At 45.6% G+C, this 21819-nt stretch overlaps 1 long non-coding RNA gene across 2 annotated transcripts in view; it reads right to left on the reverse strand.

Moving 5' to 3' along the window:
• Gm36568 overlaps nt 1-21616 on the reverse strand; it is a 44192-nt gene extending 22576 nt beyond the window's left edge. The window contains exons 1-2 of one of the 2 annotated variants that reach the window (XR_381307.1): nt 21474-21616; nt 21191-21229 (exon numbers count right to left, since the gene is read on the reverse strand). This is a non-coding gene — a long non-coding RNA (predicted gene, 36568). Of the gene's footprint in view, nt 1-21190; nt 21230-21405 lie in introns of both variants that reach the window. The other variant, XR_381306.1, reaches the window with a different exon arrangement.
• Nucleotides 21617-21819: the final 203 nt, after the last annotated feature.

Genomic DNA, 21819 nt, shown 5'->3' on the forward strand with positions numbered 1-21819 from the left:
TGTCTTCAGCCTTCTGGCCCAGAACTATGTGACATCCCTTAAATGAGGCAGGAATTATGAAAGACTAGCTTACCCTGACTTGGCAGAGCTAAACAGTCAACTATCCTACATCTGTTTGTCCTTTTGGGACAGTATTTTTGTCTGCAGATGAATTAGAGCAATTCTTGCCCAGTGGCTATTTTGCCACAATCAAAGTAACTCCACATGGAGCTAATGATGCTCAGTGTCTTCCTTGAAGGGGAACAGGATACTGTCGGGAGTAGATATGTCTCCTAGTCAAAATTTCTATTAATAATAATATATGGGTGCAAAGGGGAAAACAGCCCCAGGAGGGCTGCCTAGAAGGGTTCAGGGCAGCAAAGATAAAATATGGATTTAGTAAGCATTAACTCAAGGATATTAGAGGGGAGTGTGTTAGCCACATGGAGATTTAAAAGTGGCCCAGCCATTGAGCTAGTTAAGGCATATTAAAAATAGCTGGCATGTGTATCTTTCATTTGTGAATTCAAAACACTTGGACTGGTGTAGAGGAGGTGAGGGTTGGGATTTTAGAGAGGATTAACATTTACTGCTTCAAAATCTTTAATTTCAACATTTTTTAAAGTTTTTTTAAATTTAAATTTAACTTAATCACTCACATATCTGGAGTGTTAGGGATCAAACCTGAGACCCAGCATATGATAGGCAAGTGTTCTGTCACCGAGTCACATTCAGTGTCGCAAACAAATGGAACTTATTTTTAAGTTTGGCATTTAGTTGACCCTTCAGTTCAATGAAGAAGAGATCTGAGTGGTAAATAAATATATGAAAAATGTTTAATGCCATTCAGCACTGGAAAATACAGGCTAGAGCCACAATGAGAGGTCACTATGCCCATGGAGGGATGGCCACATTTAAATGGAGTATTGGACAAGGAAGTGGTCAGAACAATGCAGGATGGCTGGAACTCTTATGCAAACAACCAGCAGCCATCTTGGAAAACAACTGGTCAGTTTGTTAAAAGTAAGGGCTGGGGGAAAGCTAAGTCAGTAGTGAAATTTGATCCTGGTGCCCACATAAAAGCCTGATCATTAAACGCGTTAGGTCCCATTGAGAGACCTTGTCTCAAAAAATAAGGTAAATGAGATCCTGAGGAATAATATCAGAGGTTAACCTCTAGTTCCATATCTCAAGCATGTGCGTGCACACACACACACACACACACACACCTAGATATGCACAGATACTCAGATGCACACATATACACTCACACAAAGTAAAAAGATACTAGTACCCCATGATCTGGTTATTTTGCTCTTAGAGCAGGAAGAACATATGCCCATATGAGGACCTGTATGTAAATTCCCAAAACTGCATTTATAATAGCTCCAAACTGGAAACCATCCACACGTGCTTCAACAAGAGAATGAACAAGCCCATGCTGCTTGTGGCTCAGAGTGCTGCACAGTGATGAAAGGCAAGAAGCTGTGCACACACTCAACATTGTGGGTGCAGCTTCAAAACACGATGCCAAGGCAGAAGAAGCCAGACGTAAAGGCTACTGGGTTTTTAAAAAGATTTATTTTTTATATATGCATTGTGAGGGGGACATTTGAGTGCAGGTACTAACTAGAGTTAGAGGCAGTTGGGAGCCCCCTGATAGCCCCCTGATATGGTTACTGGGAATTGAACTCTGATCCTCTAGAAGAGCAACATACATGCTTAACCACTGAGCCATCTCTACAGGTCCCAGTACTGGATTTTAAAAAGATCTGTTTTTATTTGTGTATGTGTGTGTGTCTGAGAGAGAGGATGTGAGTGTGTGTATTTGTAATATGTGTGCACTGCATACATGTACTCTGGCACCATCAGAAAAAGGTATGAGATACCTAAAACTAGAGATATAAATAATTGTGAGCTACCCAACATAGGTGCAAGGTACTGAATCTGGGTCTTCTATAAGATCAGTGCACACTCTTAACTGGTGAGCTATCTCTCTAGCTCTGAAAATATTTTTAACATATCATTTAGACAAAACCACTAAGGACAGATATCCAATTGATGGCTTCCCCAAGCTGGATGGCATGAGAGATTGCCTTCAAGAGAGAACTGTGAAATATTGTGTGTGCATGCAAGAGACAAGGACATGTACAATTATGTATGGCCAATCTCAGTAAACTATGCCTGGAGTTTTCAGTATGTGAAGTACACCTGGATCACTCTAATTTTAACACTTTGTAAGTATTACCACCATCCTATTCAGAACTTATTTGCTTCTTTTTCTAGCAGAAGTTTATTGTTAGATGAAAGGAAAGAGGGAATTATTTATTCCACTCTCCTCTGATTAATACATGACTAAATACCATATTTTGTATAGCAGGAGCTATAAATACCAAGACTCTTACACAGCCACACAGAGCACAGTACACATCGTACCTGACAAGAGCTTCTAGAATCTCGCTTCTATAATAATCCCTGGGACAGAACAAAGGTGAGAAAAGTAGCAGTCATGTCTATTATTATTCTGTTCCTTACATGCATCTTTAACCACAGCCACGGGAGTGGGCAGGGCCAGAATTATTATCTCCGTGTTATATGTATATATACAGAAGCTAAAGGACATGCCACAGAAGCTGGAGAGCGCTCAGGGGTTAAGAGCGCTGGCTGCTCTTGCAGAGGACCCCTGCGCTGTTCCCAGCACCCACATGGCAGCTCATGGCCAACCATAACTCCAGCACCCCCATTTGAACTCCATGAGCAATACACACACACACAGAGAGAGAGAGCGCAAATGAATTTTAAAATAATTAAAGAACCTGCTACATCTCCCATAGTGAGTTGATGGTAATCCCTGTACTTGAATCCTTGTCTTTTTTACCACAGAGAACATTTAAGTTTTTCTTTCTCTCTCTCTCCAAAAGCAAAGGCTGGGCCTTGGCCAGAGTGAGCTGAAGCAAAGCCCAGCTGAGAAAACTGATGGGCAGGAGGGAAACTTGTTTTCAAGCCTGTGATCTTTTTTCAGTGTTTTGAAACTTGAAAAGGCCTGGAAATAAATCTGAAAGGGCTGTCTATCCCTTGGAGCTAGGAGGTGGAGAAGGGTGTGGGTTCAGATGTGACAGGAACCAGGACATGACCTCCATGTGCCTATGAGGTAGATAGAGTCCTTTGAAGCCAAATGCACAGAACACAAATCCAGCCCTGTCTGGCCCATAGAGGTTTCCATCAAGCCAGGCAGGAGGCCTGGAGTCCAGGACAACAGGGAAGGGAGGGGCCTTCAGGTAGAAGCTCTCACCCCTACAGACTGGAGAAGGCAGCATTCTGTGGAGACACTGCCTTCCCCCGGTCACAGGAGTACAGACTCCTCTTTGTACCACACCCTCCCTCCTGCCCGAGACTTTTCCTCTCTGGCCATTCCTGTGTTTGACTCTATCTTGATCATTCAGTGAGTCACCTTGAGGCCTAGCATACTGCAGGGTGTATGGTCAGCCCTTTCTGGTGGCCCCGGAGTACTGTTTCTAGCAGCGACTTTGACAGCTGTCCCCTGTGCCACCACCTGGGTCTTCATCATTGCTCACAACCTGCAAGGCAAGGAACCCAAGTAGCTGAGTCCTGAGAGGTGTGTGCACAGAGAGATCTGTTCAAGCATTCCCATACAGGCTATTAGGAGGACAGAGAGCATTTCCAAGTTCAGGTGATCGTGTCATTTGTTGAAGCAAATCATTTAGATGATTTAGAACCAGACCCCACTTAGAAGAAGTGCCTGCAAGCCCAGTGAGTTGAAAAGCTGTCTTGACCACTCCAGGCTAATTGCTGCAGAAGAGAAAGGTTCTGCCCTTGGTGTATTGCAACTGTTTAAGTTTCCAAACCCATGTGTGGCTGGAAGCCACCCATGGAAACATGCACTCTGAGACCAGGCACAGAGCAGCTTCCCCCACGGGCTCTGCAGAGGGTTGAGACTTAAATAAAAACAGAAAGCCCCTACAGATTACAGGTGACAGACACCTGTAATCCCAGCACTTGGGAGGCTGAAGTGGAAAGGTCCCTGAGAGGTCAGCCTGGGTTAGAGTGAGACCCTGTCTCAAGAGAACCTAAAGTCAGACCCCTCCCTCATACCAAAAAAAAAAAAACCTTACAATTAAGTACAAGATAAATGGTTAGAACAAGAATGTTCCTAAACATGATGGAAGTTTGTTTTTCTCTTATGTAAACAGTTCAGAAGCAACTCAATTCCACAAAGTCATTCAGAGAACCCTGCTACTTCTTTATGGTATACCCATTATTCCGTACAATTACACCGTAAAATGCAGAACAGTGACAGGCCAGTTCTGGCTAGGATTCTGTCCATCCATCATCCACTTCCCTTTCTCTCCTCCCTCCCTCCCGTTCCTGCCTCTCATTCATTGTGTGTAACTAGATCAACACCCCAAACCTTCTCCTCAGCCCTCTGTCCCCTGTCTTAGAGGTTTTCATGTTCATACCCAGTCTCCCTTCCGTAACATCACTGCCTCCACACTCAAGCCTATAAGAGAGCAGGGAGAAGACACACGCTTATCACAACAGAGATGCCTGGAGGCTGTGCACTGGTTCATTCCATTTGGCAACTCTTAGTCACATGACCATGTGGGCTGCAGGATATCAGGGAAAATCCTTTTAACGGGGAAAAGCCTTTTAACAGGGCATCACATGTATCTGAAGAACTCATGAGGCTCAATTATAAGAGAAATGGGGTGAGAATAAAACCCAGGACTGCAGAGCAAGTGAAGTCAGTTCCCAGCATCACACCAGTGAGCCCGCAGTCACCTGCAGCTCCAGCTGCAAAGGACCTGTCTTAGGGCTTCTATTCCTGGACAAAACATCATGACCAAGGAGCAAATTGGGGAGGAAAGGGTTTATTCAGCTTACACTTCCTTACTGCTGTTCATCACCAAAGGAAGCCAGGACTGGAACTCAAGCAGGTCAGGAAGCAGGAGCTGATGCAGAGGCCATGGAGGGATATTCTTTACTGGCTTGCTTGCTCTGGCTTGCTCAGCCTGCTCTCTTATAGAACCAAGATTACCAGTACAGAGATGGTCCCACCCACAAGGGGCCTTTCCCCCTTGATCACTAATTGAGAAAATGCCTTACAGTTGGATCTCATGGAGGCATTTCCTCAACTGAAGCTCCTTTCTCTGTGATAACTCCAGTTGTGTCAAGTTGACACAAAACTAGCCAGTACAATTGACCCCTTGTCAACTTGACACACAAACACATCACTAGTAAGCCTCAACCCTTATATTCTTATTCATCCCCAAGGTCTAAATAAATTTAAACATCCCACAGTCTTTACATATTCTTAAATTTTCAATCTCTTTAAAATATCCATCTCTTTTAAAACCCAAAGTCTTTTTAAAATTAAAAGTCTCTTAACTGTGGGCTCCACTAAAAAACTTCCTTCAAGAGGGAAAATATCAGGGCACAGTCACAATCAAAAGCAAAAATCAATCTCCAGCCGTCCAATGTCTGGGATCTAACTCACGATCTTCTGGGCTCCTCCTAGGGCTTGGGTCACTTCTTCAGCCATGCCCTTTGTAGCACACACATAGTCCTCTAGGATCCAGATGCCTGTACTCCACTGCTACTGCTGCTCTTGGTGGTCATCTCATGGTATTGGCATCTCCAAAACACTGCATGATCCATTCAGTCCTGGGCCGTCAATTGCAACTGCGGCTGCACCTTCACCAATGGCCTTCCATGGCCTCTCACAGTGCGGAGCCTCAGCTGCTCTGCGTGACCCCTTCATGCCTTCAAAACCAGTACCACCTGGGTGACCCTTACACATTACCAAGTCCCGCTGCAGCAGGAGTACAACCTTGGCTATCTCTGGAACACAGCCTCTTTGTGCTTTCAGAAAACACTTCCCAGAAGATATCACCTCAATGATGCTGGTCTCTTCTTAATCACCACTAATTTCTTAGCTCCAGCTAACCAGCATCAATAGTCCCAGTAATGCAAAGTTTTTTGCTTTAGTAGTTCTGGTATCTTGTTTGTTAATCACAGCTGATTCTTCAGCCCCAGCTAACCAAAACTACAGAATCTTCACAATCAAAACAGCAATGGCTCTAAAAAGAGTATTTAATTTTCCCTCTGAAATTTCACAAGCCAGGCCTCCATCTTCTACACTGTTCTCAACATTATCTTCCAAGCTCCTACACAACATCTGACAGAGCTCTTAACAACGAATGGATCTTCAAGCCCAAAGTTCCAAAGTCCTTCCACAGTCCTTCCCAAAACATGGTCAGGATATCACAGGAATACCCCACTATGCTGGTACCAATTAGTCAGGGTTTCTATTCCTGGACAAAACATCATGACCAAGAAGCAAGTTGGGGAGGAAAGGGTTTATTCGGCTTACACTTCCACATTGCTGTTCATCACTGAAGGAAGTCAGGACTGGAACTCAGGCAAGTCAGGAAGTAGGAGCTGATGTAGAGGCCATGGAGGGATGTTCTTTACTGGCTTGCTTGCTCTGGCTTGCTCAGGCTGCTCTCTTATAGAACCAAGACTACCAGCCCAAAGATGGTCCCACCCACAAAGGGCCCTTCCCCCTTGATCACTAATTGAGAAAATGCCTTACAGTTGGATCTCATGGAGGCATTTCCTCAACTGAAGCTCCTTTTTCTGTGATAACTCCAGCTGTGTCAAGTTGACACAAAACTAGCCAGGACAGGACCCGACACCCTCTCCTGAACATCTTGAGTACCACACACATGTGGCACATACAACAGCATGAGTACTAAAACAAATCATTCTAAAAAAAGATTTATATGTTGCTAAATTTCAACTATTCATCAAGAAGAGGTAAAGCTCAGAAGGTAAGAGATTTAGTAAACACTCCAGGAAGCATGTTTACATTTCTACTCCCTTAAGCCCAGTGTCAGTCCCAGTAATTCACCAAGGTGACGGCACATTGAGAATCCCTCTTGTAACTTCCTTCCTGAAGGTGACAGAATACCAATGAGGCCCACTTGGGTTGGGCCTTATTCTGAAAGAGTTATGGTTTCTTCAGAGATGTTTTATTCTAAATGACTCCTTTATTCATTCAGTGAACACTTTCTGAGCATCCACTCTGCCTGAATAAGTGCCAAGGGTGCCACAGTGAGCAGAAACAAAGTAAAAATCTTGCTGCCAAAGAGAGCACTTAGTAGCATTTACATGCAAGTGAAGGGGGCAGACACTGTCCTAGCTTCATTTCTGGTCCTGTGACTGTGTGTGTGTGTGTGTGTGTGTGTGTGTGTGTGTGTGTGTGTGTGTGTGTGTGTGTGTGTGTATTCCCCTGAGAAAAAAACAACTTCTAGAGAAAAAGGGTCAGGAGACTGGAGAAATGGCTCAGTGGTTAAGTGTAGAAGTTAGGGCCTGGTTCTACCTCCCTGCTTCATGGTCCTCAAACTCAAAGTATATTTACAAATAGCTTGGTCATATAGGCTCTACTCTGACTAGATCATAACTTAGATAACCCATTTATTTTAACCTACATTCTGCCACATGACTGACTACCTGTGCTCAGGTTCCATGTGTTCATCTCCTCAAATCTTCCTGGGCAGATCTCCCCATGCCTGGCTCTATCTCAGAATTCTCTCTCCTACCAAATGTCCCACCTCCTATTTCCTGCCTAAGCCATAGGCCATCAGATTTATTATTGACAGGTGCTGCAACCATACAAACATAAGATATTCTCCCTACAGTTATGAGCACTTGCTGCCCTTGCAGAATACTGAATTCAGTTCCCAGCACCCACATGGTCACTTACAACTAACAATAACTCCAGTTCCAATGGATCCAGTGCCCTCTTCTGACATATTCAGGAAGGCAGTACATACATGTGTACAAATACATACATACAGGCAAAACACTCATGCACATAAAATAAAATAAATCTTTAGGAGAGAGAAGGGGTTGGGACTGAAGAGATGGCTAGTGGTTAAGAGCAAGTATTGCCCTTTTAGAGGACTTGAACTTTCCAGCACCCATGTCTGGTGGTGTAAGACTATGCTGAGCCAGCCAGGCAGTGGTGGCACATCACATACCTTTAATCCCAGCACTTGGGAGGCAGAGGCAGGCGGATTTCTGAGTTCGAGGCCAGCCTGGTCCCCAAAGTGAGTTCCAGGACAGCCAGGGCTACACAGAGAAACCCTGTTTCAAAACAAAAAACAAAAACAACAACAACAACAACAAAAACAGACTCTGCTGAGCCTTAGATACCAGGGACTCCCTCCCCCCACCCCCCACCCCAGTGGACCACATAGATCTACAGATTGATGTAAAAGCAAGAGGAGTTTATTGTTCCAGCACGCTGGGGCTGTCCTACACCCAAAGGAGAGGCAACGACTCCAGGTCACCCCTTCAGCCAGTTTTTATACAGTTTTCAGGGGTAGAATGGAGCAATAGCAACTAGGCACAATATGATTGGCGGAACAGTGTGACTTTTAAACTGATTGGTCCTGCAGGTAGCCAATGGCTGGTCTACCCTTTGGTCTTTCTGAGGAATGTAATCAGACTTTCCTTTCTGAGAAGGGAGGGGTGCCGATGTGCTCCATTGACCTCTCTCTCCTAGGAAGGGAGGGTACCAAGCTATTTTGAGGCCTGGTGGAATTTTCCAACAGTCTTTAGTTAGTTGACCTCTTTAGTGTTTCACAACCACCTGTAACTCAAAAATCTAGGGGTACACAACACCTCTAGCCACCATAGGTACCTATATTCACATATATACCCTCTGCCACAAACTGAGAGAGAGATAGAAAGAGTTAAAAAAAATAAAACTGAGAGATATGGGCTGGAATGATGACTCAGCAGTTAAGGGCACTTGCTGGTCTTCCAGAGGACCTGAGTTCAATTCCCACAAAGCACATGGTGGCTCACAACCATCTGTAAAGGGATCCGATGATCTTTTCTGGTATGTCTGAAGACAGTGACAGTATACTCATATATATATAATAAATAAATATTTTAAAAATGAGAGATAACGAAGGTCTTAAAATCTCAAATTATGACCCACCATCTCAGGTAAGACAAGGCATAAACTTGAAGCAGCTAGTTATCGCCATAGGGCAAAGAGCAGATGGATGAGTTCATGTGTACTCATGCTTAGCCTCAGTTCCACACTTACATAGTCCAAGATCTCCTTTCTAGGGAATAGTGCCATCCACAGTGGGTTGGGTCTTATTATGTCAGCTAACCCTAGTAGTCAAGACAATCCCCCACATACATGCTCCCAAGCCAACCTGATCTAAACAGTCCCTTGTCGAGTTTCTATTCTCAGATGAGTCTAAATTATATCAAGTTGACAACTAAAGCCAATATTAGTGATATTAATCAAAGAATCCTACAAATCTGTGGCTTCTTGTTCTAAAGGAAAAGAACATTTTGCCTAGGGAGCAAGACAGACAGCTGGAAGTAGGCAGCGATCGATGAGGCCTCTCTGGGGACTAGCGAGTAGGCCGAGGAAGGATGTGCTGCTGTCCGTGCAAAAGAGGGTCATGGTCATTGTGCATGCTTTCCCTCCTCCCCCGGCGAAAACAGTCAAGGCCAGCTACCTCACCCACTGGCCAGCAGCAGGAACTAAATGGAGAGAGCTCAACAAGGGACAGAGATATGCATAAAAGTTTGCTATTCTAGGGAACAGAGAGAAGCTACATTAAGTAAGGGACTCTTCTATCAGATTCTGCAAACCAAGGGACAGTCAAGACCCACAAATAAAATCTTTATGGTTTGGCTGAGATATGGCCTTCTTCAGGCAGCCTCTGAGCCTTGCATGGAAGAAAAGGACGTCCCATGCTCCTGACTCCAGATCACTGCAATCCTGAGGATATGGGGCACTTTCAGCCTGTGTCATGGGTGACTTATTCATTCTTTTCCCCTATCTGAAGTAGTGCTACCAACATTTAACCAAAGGAAGGTCAGAGAACTGGGCTGGGACACTGGGTTAGTAAGTAAGGAGCCAAACTCTATCTAGAGGATCCCAGGATCCTGGTAGCTCATCTTTAGATCAACAGAAAGTCTCACGGGGGGTGGGGGAGTGCGAGGGAACGTGACCCCTTCTTTTAAAATATCATACAAGGGCTGGTGAGATGGCTCGGTGGGTAGGAGGACCTGTCACCAAGCCTGACCTGAGTTCAATCCCATGACTCACAGAAGGAGAGAACCAACCTCTTTAAGTTGTCCTCTGATCTCCGTACATGCATACTATGACACGTACATGCCCACACATGTGCACACAACATGAATAAAATATTTTTAATGCCACACAAGTTCCAAGTCCTCATACTGCCTGAAAATCTATGTGGAATCCTTGACTCCTTAAACATCAAAAAGTTATTGAAAAACTACTTGCACATATATCCATGTACTCTCTATATATGCATCTATATGACTCATATCACATCTATATCTAGAATACTTAAGCTATCGGCATAAGCAGTAACATCTTCAAATTCTGTAGCTGAGGGATTCAGAGACAATTAAAGCCTTAAATAAGAGTTTCTAAAAGAAAGTTCCACTCTGAGTGAGACCGTGCAAGGAATGAGGAGACCGGCTGCCCTGTGATACTGGTGAAATTAGGTTTTTAAAAAAAGAATGTTTATCCCAGCACTCAGGCAGCTGAAGCAGGAGAAAAGAGTTTGATGTCAGCCGAGGCTATATAATGAAAGAAAAACCATCTTAAAAAAAAAAAAAGGTTTAAGGCCGGGTGGTGGTAACACACATCATTAGTCCCAGCACTCAGGAGGTAGAGGCAGGTGGAACTCTGTGAGTTCGAGGCCAGTCTGGTCTACAAACCAAGTTCCAGGACAGCCAGGCCTACAGAGAAATCCTGTGTAGGAAAAAAAAAAAAAGGTTAGAGTCCTTGGAAACAATCCTAAAGGCACTGATCAAATAAAGAGACATTTAAGAAAATCTATAGAATTCAGCAAGAGGAGTGAGAATTTGTGACATTTGAATCCAAGGCCCGTGCCCTTGGTCCATCTTAGCTGGAGGTTGTTGTGATTCTACTCCAGACAAAGACTCAGTGCTCTGGCCACGCCCTTTCCTTCAGTGGACAGCCCCCAGGCCATAGTATCTTCCTTGCCTAGGTGTTCTGAAAGAACCAGGGAGATACAGGGTTAAGGAGTCAGAACAAATCTTAAGCATGGGCTTCAGAAACTTAATGAAATCTATCACTAAACTGATTTCAGGGTAAAGTGAAAAGCCAGGCAGTGATTTGTGAACCCTTACGTGTGGCTGTGGTCAAGGAAAGAGATAGTTAAAGGGTACTGCCAAGCGTGCACCAACCCCAGGGTGCCACATTCTCACAAGGCTTGAGCTGAACAACTGATGGTGAGGAGACCCACCGAAATAGTACAGGTAGCTTCGACATAAATACTTCCCTGAGGACCAATACCCAGATCAGATGCAATGCTGTATGATCTAAAATGTCCAGTTACCAGATCTGACCAGAAACCATCCTCCCTGAGGATAAACTTTCATAACACCAAAAGGTACTTCACAATCCACCAAAGGGGACTGTCCATGAAGAGATGGACATTTTACGAGGAAAATCTGGGCTATAAAGTGAGGCTCAACAATAGATTTCACTTGGCAAAAGAACTGCCAAACTTCGGGGCTGGGGAAACAGAGCCCTTGCTTGCTTGCATGTGCAAACAAAATCAACTTGGAAGATACAAAACAGAGATTATGCAACTTGAAGAGAGAGGCACATGACAGCCTTAAAATCAGCAGCAGAGCAGAGAAAACCTCAGAGGGGGACCTCAGTGTGACTTCTTATTAGAAAAAATGGAGACTAGGGCACAATGGGACAATACTGAAGGCACTTAAATTCTTAAATTAAACAACTGCACCCCTTACACACACACACACACACACACACACACACACACACACTACTTCAATCAGCAAAGTTATCTTCCAAACAGAAATCCAAAGATATCAGCACATACATGAAACAGAATGCCTGGCTTACAAGAAGGATCAAGCCAGTCCTTCACACTACAAGAGAGTAACCCAAGGAGGTGATTCGACTCTGCATGAGAAATTAAGAACCCGGGAGGAGATAGTCCGGTCAGCATGGGAGACACTGTAAAGTGCTTTTCTCTGTCCCACTCACTGCACCAGCTTGCATCTTTCTAGCTACACCATGCGTAAGTGAAACGTTCTCAACAGCAGTGCCAGGGAGCGAATGAGAACAAAGGCAGACTAAGCTAGGAAAGCAGCTTCGTGTGGCAACACAATTAACAGGAACAAACGAAGAGAACCAGAACCAGGGACTATGGAACTTAATATAATGAAGGCTATAAACATACTTACTTGCTCTCTTTTCTTCTCTCAGACTCTTTAAAAGACATTAAATTATATAAGGTAATACTATAACAACATATTATTGGGTTTGTAATGCATGTAGGTGTAACACTGTTGAACAGTAATACTAGGGAAGAAGTAGAATTATATTAAATGAAATTCCTAAATCTGTCACCAGAGCTGTCTAATAGACTCTGATCAAATCTCTCTCTCTCTCTCCCTCTCTCTCTCTCTCTCACACACACACACACACACACACACATACACACACTCACACACAGAGACATATATACACACTCACACACACACAGACATACACTCACACATAGACACAAACACAGACACACTCACACACATAGACACACACATACATAGTCACACACATATACACACAGAGATACACACAGTCAGGCACACACAGACACACAACACATAGACACATATCCACACACACAGAAACACATACAGACGCACACAAGCACACAAACACACACATCCCAAACCATGACTGCTAAGGAAATGACTTTAAGAGCATATATTGGAGGAAGTCATAAATTAGCGCTGCTCTCACCTCGGTTAGAGGAGCTCCTTTTGCAGTGGGCAGCAGTCAGTGCCAAGACTTATAACTGGTCAAAGTGCTAAGAGTAAGTGACTGCCAAGTTCTCAACCCCGAATGGTTGATCTATATCACCCCTCAGAAAAGGGGGCTCTAGATGACCCCTCAGAAGAAGGAGTGAAAAGAATGTAAGGTGGGGAGGAGAGCTGTGAAATGCTGATCCCTGGACATGACAAGACTGCTGCATGGGTGATCTCTAGACATGACATGGCTACTGCATGCGTGTCTCTGGACATGACAGGACTGCTGCATGCATGAACTCACAGCACTTCCAGTTACATAAGTTACCTACTGTGCAAAGCCAGACAATAATTCCAGCATGGGAGGGGAAGGTCACACAAGGCTCTAATCATAGTGGAGGAGTCATTGGCATCTGATTAGCTGGAGGAAAGGGTGGGTCATTTTTCTTCAGGGGTATGGCCACTGGGTGGTTGTACATGCTTATGTAGCCAGCACTAATTAAATCCAATAAGTCATTAAAAAGTAAATTTAAAACAAAGAGCATGGAGGTGGGAGGCCCATTTTAGGGGGGTCCAGGAGAATTAAAGGAGGGGGTTGGGATGATATAATCTGTATTCTATATACGTGACTATATGTATGAAATTGTCAACAGATAAATTCAAATCTTTTAAATATAGGGGCAAGTAATTAAACTGCCAGATTGAGAAATATTCACTGAATCTAAATGAAAGAGATACAGGAATAATTGAGCAGGAAAAGCCTGAGGTAAATAGAAAACCAAAAGTACAATGTCAGAGGGGAGGCTGACAACCATCACCCCGTCCAGAACAGATGAAAACACCACTGATCCTGTCAGATCACAGTGGAGATGACAATGGCCTTCTTCCTGGTAATGTCACAGCCACTGTGTCATTGTAAAGTGACACGTTCTTCTTGTGTTTGGGCAATGCTGGTGTAAGCAGACCTATGGTGCTTCATCTTCTAGAAACCCAGTGTATTCAATAACATGTACACAATACTCGATAAGACACAGCCATGTTTCTGACTGTGCAGTAAGTGTAATATATGTCATATGACTGGTGGGTATGTTTGTGAGTGCTCTCTCTCTCCCCCGTCTCTGTCTCTCTGTGTCTCTGTCTCTCTGCCTCTCTCCTCTCTCTGTCTCGCTTCCCTCTGTCTCCCTCATATGCACACTTGTGTGTGAATACAGGTGCATGTCATAGACTGACTGTCAAACTTTTAACAGTGTCAAGAGGGCTAGTCATTTGCCTGTGCCACCTAGCAAGTCCCCAGCAAAGCTGGGACCAGATGACTTTCCCATCCCCTCAGTGCAAAGCACCTTCAGCCACAATGCCAGATGTATCAACAAAGGAGGCTCCTTGGTTCCTGTGAGCATGTTTGTTACAAATGGAATGCTGTGCTCTGGGCCGAGGCTTAGGAAGTGGCTCTGTGACTCATGAGACCTGAACAGGCTGCCTCGAGGACACCAAAACAGGAGATGCTCTGAGAGACGCATAGCTAGAAGTTGAGCTGGCATTTGATGAGATGCCAGGGACTTAGGCAAGAATTCCTGCACACCCAATCTGGGGCACCCCTCCCAGAGGGATGGACTGGCAGGCGCCAGCAGGGCCCAATGATGTATACTTCAGTGCAACAGCAAAATCTGCAGGGGTCCTAGGCAGATGTGAGCCCAGTGTCCTGGGGAAGCCCTCGCCCTCATTCCCACAGGGCCTCTGGTGCCCCCAGGTACCTGCCAGTTTGTGTGGCCGAGCATATCCCCTTCTTACAGATGATGGTGATCAAGGCTCCTGCCCAGGGTTTTGGAGATGAACAAAATGAAATCAGACATAAAAGCCCAAGTAGGATGCTGAGCACAGCTGACTACTTCAGGGACCTCAAGCACACAGCAGCCCCAAAACTCAGAGACAGGCACTTGACTAGGTCCATCCAAGACCACAGCTTCCAAGGCTGGCTTAGGGGGAGCCAAAGACAGAACACCCAGAACTTTTGGCTTTTCCTAGATCAAGAGCAAGATGAAGAACCTGGGAAGTAATCTGCCCCTGGTCTGAGAGTCTGGGAAACACTCCTATTTCTGGTAAACACAGCATGGCTCTGGAAAACACTCCCTTTTTCTGGTGAACACAGCATGGCTCAAGCTCCGCCACATGTAATAATTTCCGAACCTTCATAAAGCCTTTGTCTTATTTAAAAATCCTCTTTTTTTTCTTCTTCTTCCTAATTACTCAAAATTATTCAATTTTGAATTCAAAATTACCCTTCATAATTATCTACTAACATGTCCTTTCTTCCGTAATTCAAAGTCCCTTTTAAAAATAAGTAGGGACTGTGGGACCAGAGAGAGATACTTAGGGGTTAAGAGCAAGTATCGTTCAGTTCCCAGCACCCACCCATGGCAGCTCACAACCATCTATAATTCCAGTCCCAGGTAATCTAGTGCCCAATTCTGCCCTCCACAGCCACCATGCATGCACATGGTACACATCCATATGCAAATAGTCACACACATAAAATAAAACCTTTTTGCTAGAGTAGACACTATGCCTGTCGGATCCTCTGCTGTATCCCCAATGCCTGGCACACAGCAGGGTTCGGTGAATCTTTGCTGACCCACATCTTCCCAAGCCTGCTTCCTTCCCTGTAGCTGTGGACATAGTACAAGAACCTGGACTGAGTAGTATGCCCCAGGAGGACCAGTATTTCCACATGGTGTTTCTTTGTCAGTCTTAATGAGCTTTAGAGCTAGGGACACCCACTAGAGACAGAGACCATTACGCTATGGCCTCATAAATACTGAGTCCCAACACGGAGGAGCAAATGTGGAACCTGAGACTGCCACTTTGAGCCTGTCCAGGACAAACAGAAAGCTGTTCAGCAGCAAAGGGGGTGGGTGTGGTGCTGCCCCCTGTAGGTGAATAGGTGTAATGTCAGCTCCTGTTAATTCTAATACTCTTAAGATGATGAGTCTCCTCTTAGGATCAGAAAAATAAACACGTTGTTCCAAGCATCCCCTCAACTATAGGCAGCAGGGAAGACTTTGAACACAGTTTTCAAAGCACTCGAATCCTAGACTCCAGCTCCTTCCACCTTTGCAGTCCTGACACTATATCTGCTCTGGGAGGGATAGTGTACCCAAATCCTTATTATGAAGCTGAAGTATCTTCTACCTTCAGATTGAAGTGGAGATGGAGCCTCTGAGGAGGAGATTAGTGTGGAAAAGATCATGAGGTGCAGTTCCTACCTAGCAGAACTAGTGCTCTTTTAAAATGTGGTTCTGAGGGCTGGGTCGTGGGTCAATATAGAAAGCGCTTACCCTGAATGCATAAGGAGCTGAAATTAGATCCTGCCCCCTCCCATATAAAAAGCCAGGGATAGTGGCATGAACCTGTAATCCCAGCACTGGAGCGGCAGAAAATCTAGAGCAGTGGCTCTCAATCTTCCTAATGCTATGACACTTTAATACAGTTTCTCACGTTGTGCTCACACACGCACACACACACGCACACGCACACACACACACACTGTACTTCTCTCTGTCCATAGCGTGAACACACATTAAGAAGGTGGCATCTGGGATCCAGAAGGAGTCTTCATCAGAATTCAGACACATTAGTACCCTGGTCTCAAACTTCCAACTAGTATGTAAACCTCTCATATTATTATGACAGCCTAGGCTGACTAGCACAAAAAACATTCCAAAAACCAAATAGTTCAGTGTTGCGTGAACAAGCTCTCTACTCAGATGGAAAACCCCCTTTCCCTATTCCTCAGTCTTTTAGAAAGAGAGAAAAAAAAGAAGAAGCCTTAATATCTCCCAAGGACATCATAGAGTTTACAAAGAACTGGGACCTGGGGGCCATTGGTTTAACTGCCTCATAAAGAATTAACGAGGCACTAGTGCTCCCAGGAGCTGTGAGAAACCCTTAAAGCCATTTTTCCCAGTCTGATGACTCTGCCTTTACCAATGCCTAGGCCCCCTTCAGACCTGTCCCCCAAAGGCTACTTTTGTGTCTTCTCTGGATACACCCACTCTGTAAAGAATCCCCTCACATCTTCCCAGATAGTGTAGAATGACCCACTGTGGTCTATACCATCACGTTGAGTCAGAGGAGGGAGGCTCATCTTCCCCTTTCTCACAGTCAGGAAGCTGGGCCCAGGGGTCACCTGATTTGCTGTTCATCATCTGTCTTTGATCTCCATCCACCCCTGCCTCCAGTCTCCAAATCAGCCCAACAGTAAGCAATACACTTGCACAGTGTAAACATGTACATTCGAATAAATTATGTTAAATAAATGAATCCATTTATGGGCAAACAATTATCGGCAAAATGACAACTAAGTAATTAGAGCTATTTGAACAACAGCCAGAAACAGTAATAACCCAAAAATAAGGAAAAAAGTGAGAGAGAGGGAGCAAGAAGAGGGAAATAAAAGGGGGAAAAGAGAGGTTCTTGCTTTTCCCTGTTCACAGGGAGGCTCCTGGTGGCCATCGATCAATTCTATTCTTCTTGCAATCATTGACAGAGGACTGATAGACATGCACTGGGCTACTGCCAAGCCTCAGAGACGAGTTGGCCAAAGTCTCTGGAAGACTCACTACACTTTATGGCAATTCCATTAAGCTGTGCTAACTATCTAGGCAGAACCTGGGAGTGGGAACCTGAGAGTGGGAAGGAAGCCACAGCTGCCAGAAGGACAGGGGTGCAGGGACCCACTCTGTCACCACGTATGTGGACTGAACGCAGAGCTCCCCAACATTCTCATCCTAACCACCTCAGAGCACATGAGGAGTACCCAGAGTGTGTGCAGCATGCTTCATCATGTACAAAGTGCTTCTGCAACCCTTGGCATGAGAAGAAGGGGCAGTGTGGTAGTCAGTGTTCACTGTCAGCCTCACAGAACGGAGAATCACTTGGCAGACCGGGGCATAGGCAGGCCTGAGAGGTTTGTCTTGACCACTTTGATTGATGTGGGAACATGCTCACCTTAATTATGGATAGGACCTGGGCTGTGGACAAACAGAAAAGCACTAACTGCATCCATTGTTGTCCCCTGATTCTGACGATGGGTTTGGTGTGACCTGCTCCCTCAAGTTCCCGCCACTGTGGCCTCCTTGGTAGGGTGGATTGTAACCGGGAACTGTGAGCTGACAGAAACCTTTTCTCCCTTGATGCTTCTGTCTGCATCCTATCACATCACAGGGCAAAAAAGCTAGGACATATGGTACCCAGCTCTGCTGTGCAGAAGGGGCCATAGTAGTGAATCTTCATTGTCCACTTGGCTGGATTTAGAGTCACCTAGGAGATTGGTAAGGTGCACTTCTGGGTGTTTCTGTTTCTAGACAAAATCAGCTGAGTGAGAAATACTTACGTTGAGTGTAGGATACGCCACCCCAAGGGCTGGCCATCCATACTCTGCATCCTCTCCACCCTGAACTGGTGTGAACCACCCTGCTCCACCATGCCATCCCTGCCATGATTGCCTGAACTCTCTGAGCCAAATAAGCAAAGTAATACTTCTCTTAGCTGTTTGTCAGGCGTCTTGGTCACGGAAAGTAAAAGCTAGCTAACGGGGATAGTATGTCACCCAGATATCAAGGAACTTGCCCAAGGTCACATAGCTAGTAAGTTACCCAGCAAAGGCCTGACTTGTCATCTTCCTGATTCCAGACCTACGATCTTTCCAAATGGCTCCTGAGTTTCCTGGCAGAGACTTCATCTGTCCATGGATACATATGTCCAGCCTGGCACATCATCTGGGCAAATTTGGATCTAGACTCCTCTCACATTCACCCCGGAACTGTGAGCAATTTGTGTCCTTTGAAGGAAACTATTTGCACCTGTCACCGCAGGCCATGTGAAACTGGCAAATGCCTGTGATGAGCCCTGCAATCTGCTGAGCCACTCAAACATGGGCCACTGCCAAGGGCAAGATCACTCTGTGCCTGCTGACCAGCAGGAAATCTGTGCACAGAGTCATGGAACAAGACCTGCGGGGGGTCTCTCCAGACGCTACCCAGTGAGTCTCCATCCTGTCCTTGCTGTGGCCTCAGCATAGCGGAAGCCTCTGCTTCTCTCACAGCATAGCGATAACGCATCCTATGCTTCTCAGCAGAGGACAGAGTGGTGTCCCAGCCCCTCGTCAGGTGCCAGCCCTATGGCAGCATTATCCACTTCTCCAAATCAAAAACTGTTTTTAACCTTCTACATAAACATTAATGCAGCTATCAAGTTGCAGAGCTGCATTCTGGGGTGTTTCTGAAGGCTGTATGCTAGAAGCAGAAACACTCTTGCTGCTCCCCAAAATGCACAAACAGCCTCTTCATGAGGCTGGCGTTTAGGGGAACATGGTGTGAGGGATAGCACTGAGGTTTACATGGGTCCCGCTTACAAATGTTTCTTCTCCAATATCTAATTATCCCATTCAAACCCTAGTACATTGTCTTCTAAATTTCTAAGTGGTTTAATAATAGAATTGCTTCATTAACTCTGATGTGTGCTTGGGAATCAGGCAAAGAAATTTAAAAACAGCTAGAAAAACAAGCAACTGCAGACACATGCATTTGTGAGTTTCAAACATTTATGAACTTGGCAGTGGGATTATTATTATTCTAAGAATAAGTTGAGGTTTTGACCCAGGACACATCCCTGTTCCCCCTAAACCAGGTCTTGCTTCCTTACAGAAATGAGCTGCAGAGGGGCTGGGGGGAAGGGAGGGTACTGTAAGGAAGAAGCTGGGCATCCCCCAGAGCCATTTGGGGAGCAGGGAGGAAAAAAAGCTAGTGGAGAAAACCTTATTTCTAGCCCCTGGCTGGTCTTCCAATGGACGGTAGCTGCTCACACCTTAATCCCTGCTCTCCGGGCTGGGCTGAGTTTTGTTTGGTTTGCAGACAAGTTCTCCTGTAGCCTTGCTATGTAACCAGCATTGCCCTTGAACTCCTGATCCTCCTGCCTCTCTTTCCCAAGTGCTGGGATTACAGGGATGTACCACCCCCACACAGCACCAGCATGCCACAGACCCTGCAAATTCCCTCAAACGACTTACTTCCTCAGAGCTCCTGACATCCCACCATTCCACCTGAACTCAGCATCTTCTTCATCACTCCAGGCCAAACGTGAGTCTAACTTCTCCCCTAATGGCCAGGCACTTAGGGTCCAGACTCACTCTTTCCTTTCTGCAGGTCTTACCCAGATGCCCCTTGGTACCACTCGGTGATGCTTCTACACACCTACCTCCTGCCTCCTCCGGTCTCAGAGCATCCATCAGCACTTGCTCCTGATCGCTGGCCATCCCCTTCCCCTACATCATAGTTCCAGATCCCCCCGATGTGTTTTTCTGTCACTGAGGGTCCCTCTGTGGTATGTACCACACTGTTGGGCTCAGGGTGCAGAGAGCTAGCAGCCACATCACAGCTACTTCCCTGGCCTTTAGTCCCAAAGCTTACTTAACAAACACTTGTGGATGTCAGTGTAAGAGAAGCAAGAACTCCCTTCATACATCCTTCCAAACCACTGCTGGAATTATTTCCACATTGCAAAGGGGTTTCATATGGAAGAACTCCCAACGCAAGCCCAGCCCTGAAGATGTGATATGAAGGACGCTGCCATACTTCTGCAAAGCAGAATCCTGGGAACTTCCCAACAAACATTACTGAGTCCCTTGCGATGGGGTCCAGGCCTCCCACTGCTAAGCATTTGGAGAACCAGCCTGATTCTCAGTGACCTTTCCATGCCCCCTAGACTTGGGGAAGAGTGTGAGGAACATACAGCCAGCACCAACAGGCTTGTGGCCCAAGGCAAAGTGAAGGACATACTGGATAGAACTCTGGTGCGCTGCAGGAGGCCACAAGTGCAAGAGCAGGGACCCAACAATACGGTTAGAGAAAGGAAACCTGACTTCAAAGCCATCTCCTCCTTCACTTAGCACGACCAGCAGTGCTCCTCCTCGTGACCATCACATAGGTGACATCACTCACAAAAGGAACCCTTGCCAGGGTAGGAAGTTGTTCTTGGTGATGACTTTCTACAGAGAAATGCCAGGTCCACAAAGATCGGCTCCCACCTCCTTTGGCTGGGGCCAGTCACCTGTGTACTAGCCAGAGGAGAGGATTTATCATTATAGCAAGTCCGTCTTCACCCCTGGGCTAGGGAAGGCCGTAAAAGTCATCCACCCCTCTACATCTGTAAAACCTTCAGCCAGCTTTCGAGTCTAGAAGATGGAGATGGTACCCACTGACAAGAAGAGTCTAAAGGTTGGGATGGTACCGACAAGCAAGACCTCAATATAGCCTACCTTAGCCACAGGGTTGACTAGATTCAGCACTTCCTCCACCTGTGAATAAAAAGACAGACAGAGTTGGGAGAAGGCAGCATTCTGGCCAGTAATCTCAGAGGGTCTGGTGTTTTGAGTTTGTTGTTGTTGTTGTTGTGATGGTGGTGGTGGTGGTGGTGGTGGTGGTAGTGGTTGTAGTTGCTGCTGCCATTTCACTTCTGAGACCTGCCAATCACCTGAGCAAGTCCTTTCTCTCTCCCTGAGCTTATGCTGGTCTCCTGGGGTGGAGACTGTAATTCTTCACCTGCTCAAACTCGGCTGAGGAAGGGCAGCATCCATAGTGTATAACCTTAAGCGATGTAAAGGGACCCCTTGCCCTTCTCCTCAAAACATGTAAAAATGATTGTGTTGTGGATACAGATCCCTGGCTGGCACCAATGGAGGCTATTTTGGGAGGCGTGGTTACTAAGAAACAGTAGGCTCTGGTTGCCTTGGCAACTATGGGTAAGATGGAAGCATGGTACACCAGCCTTCTGTATTCTATCCTTGTCTCTTCACAAAGTGGGCTGTCTGGTGATTCATATATGAGCAAAAGTGTCTCCCAGCAGGGCATTAGCCTGGCTAGCCTGCTCCTGGCCAAAGGGTCCAGA

This window comes from Mus musculus, chromosome 12, assembly GCF_000001635.26.
Source record: "Mus musculus strain C57BL/6J chromosome 12, GRCm38.p6 C57BL/6J".
In the NCBI taxonomy this organism is placed as follows: domain Eukaryota; kingdom Metazoa; phylum Chordata; class Mammalia; order Rodentia; family Muridae; genus Mus; species Mus musculus.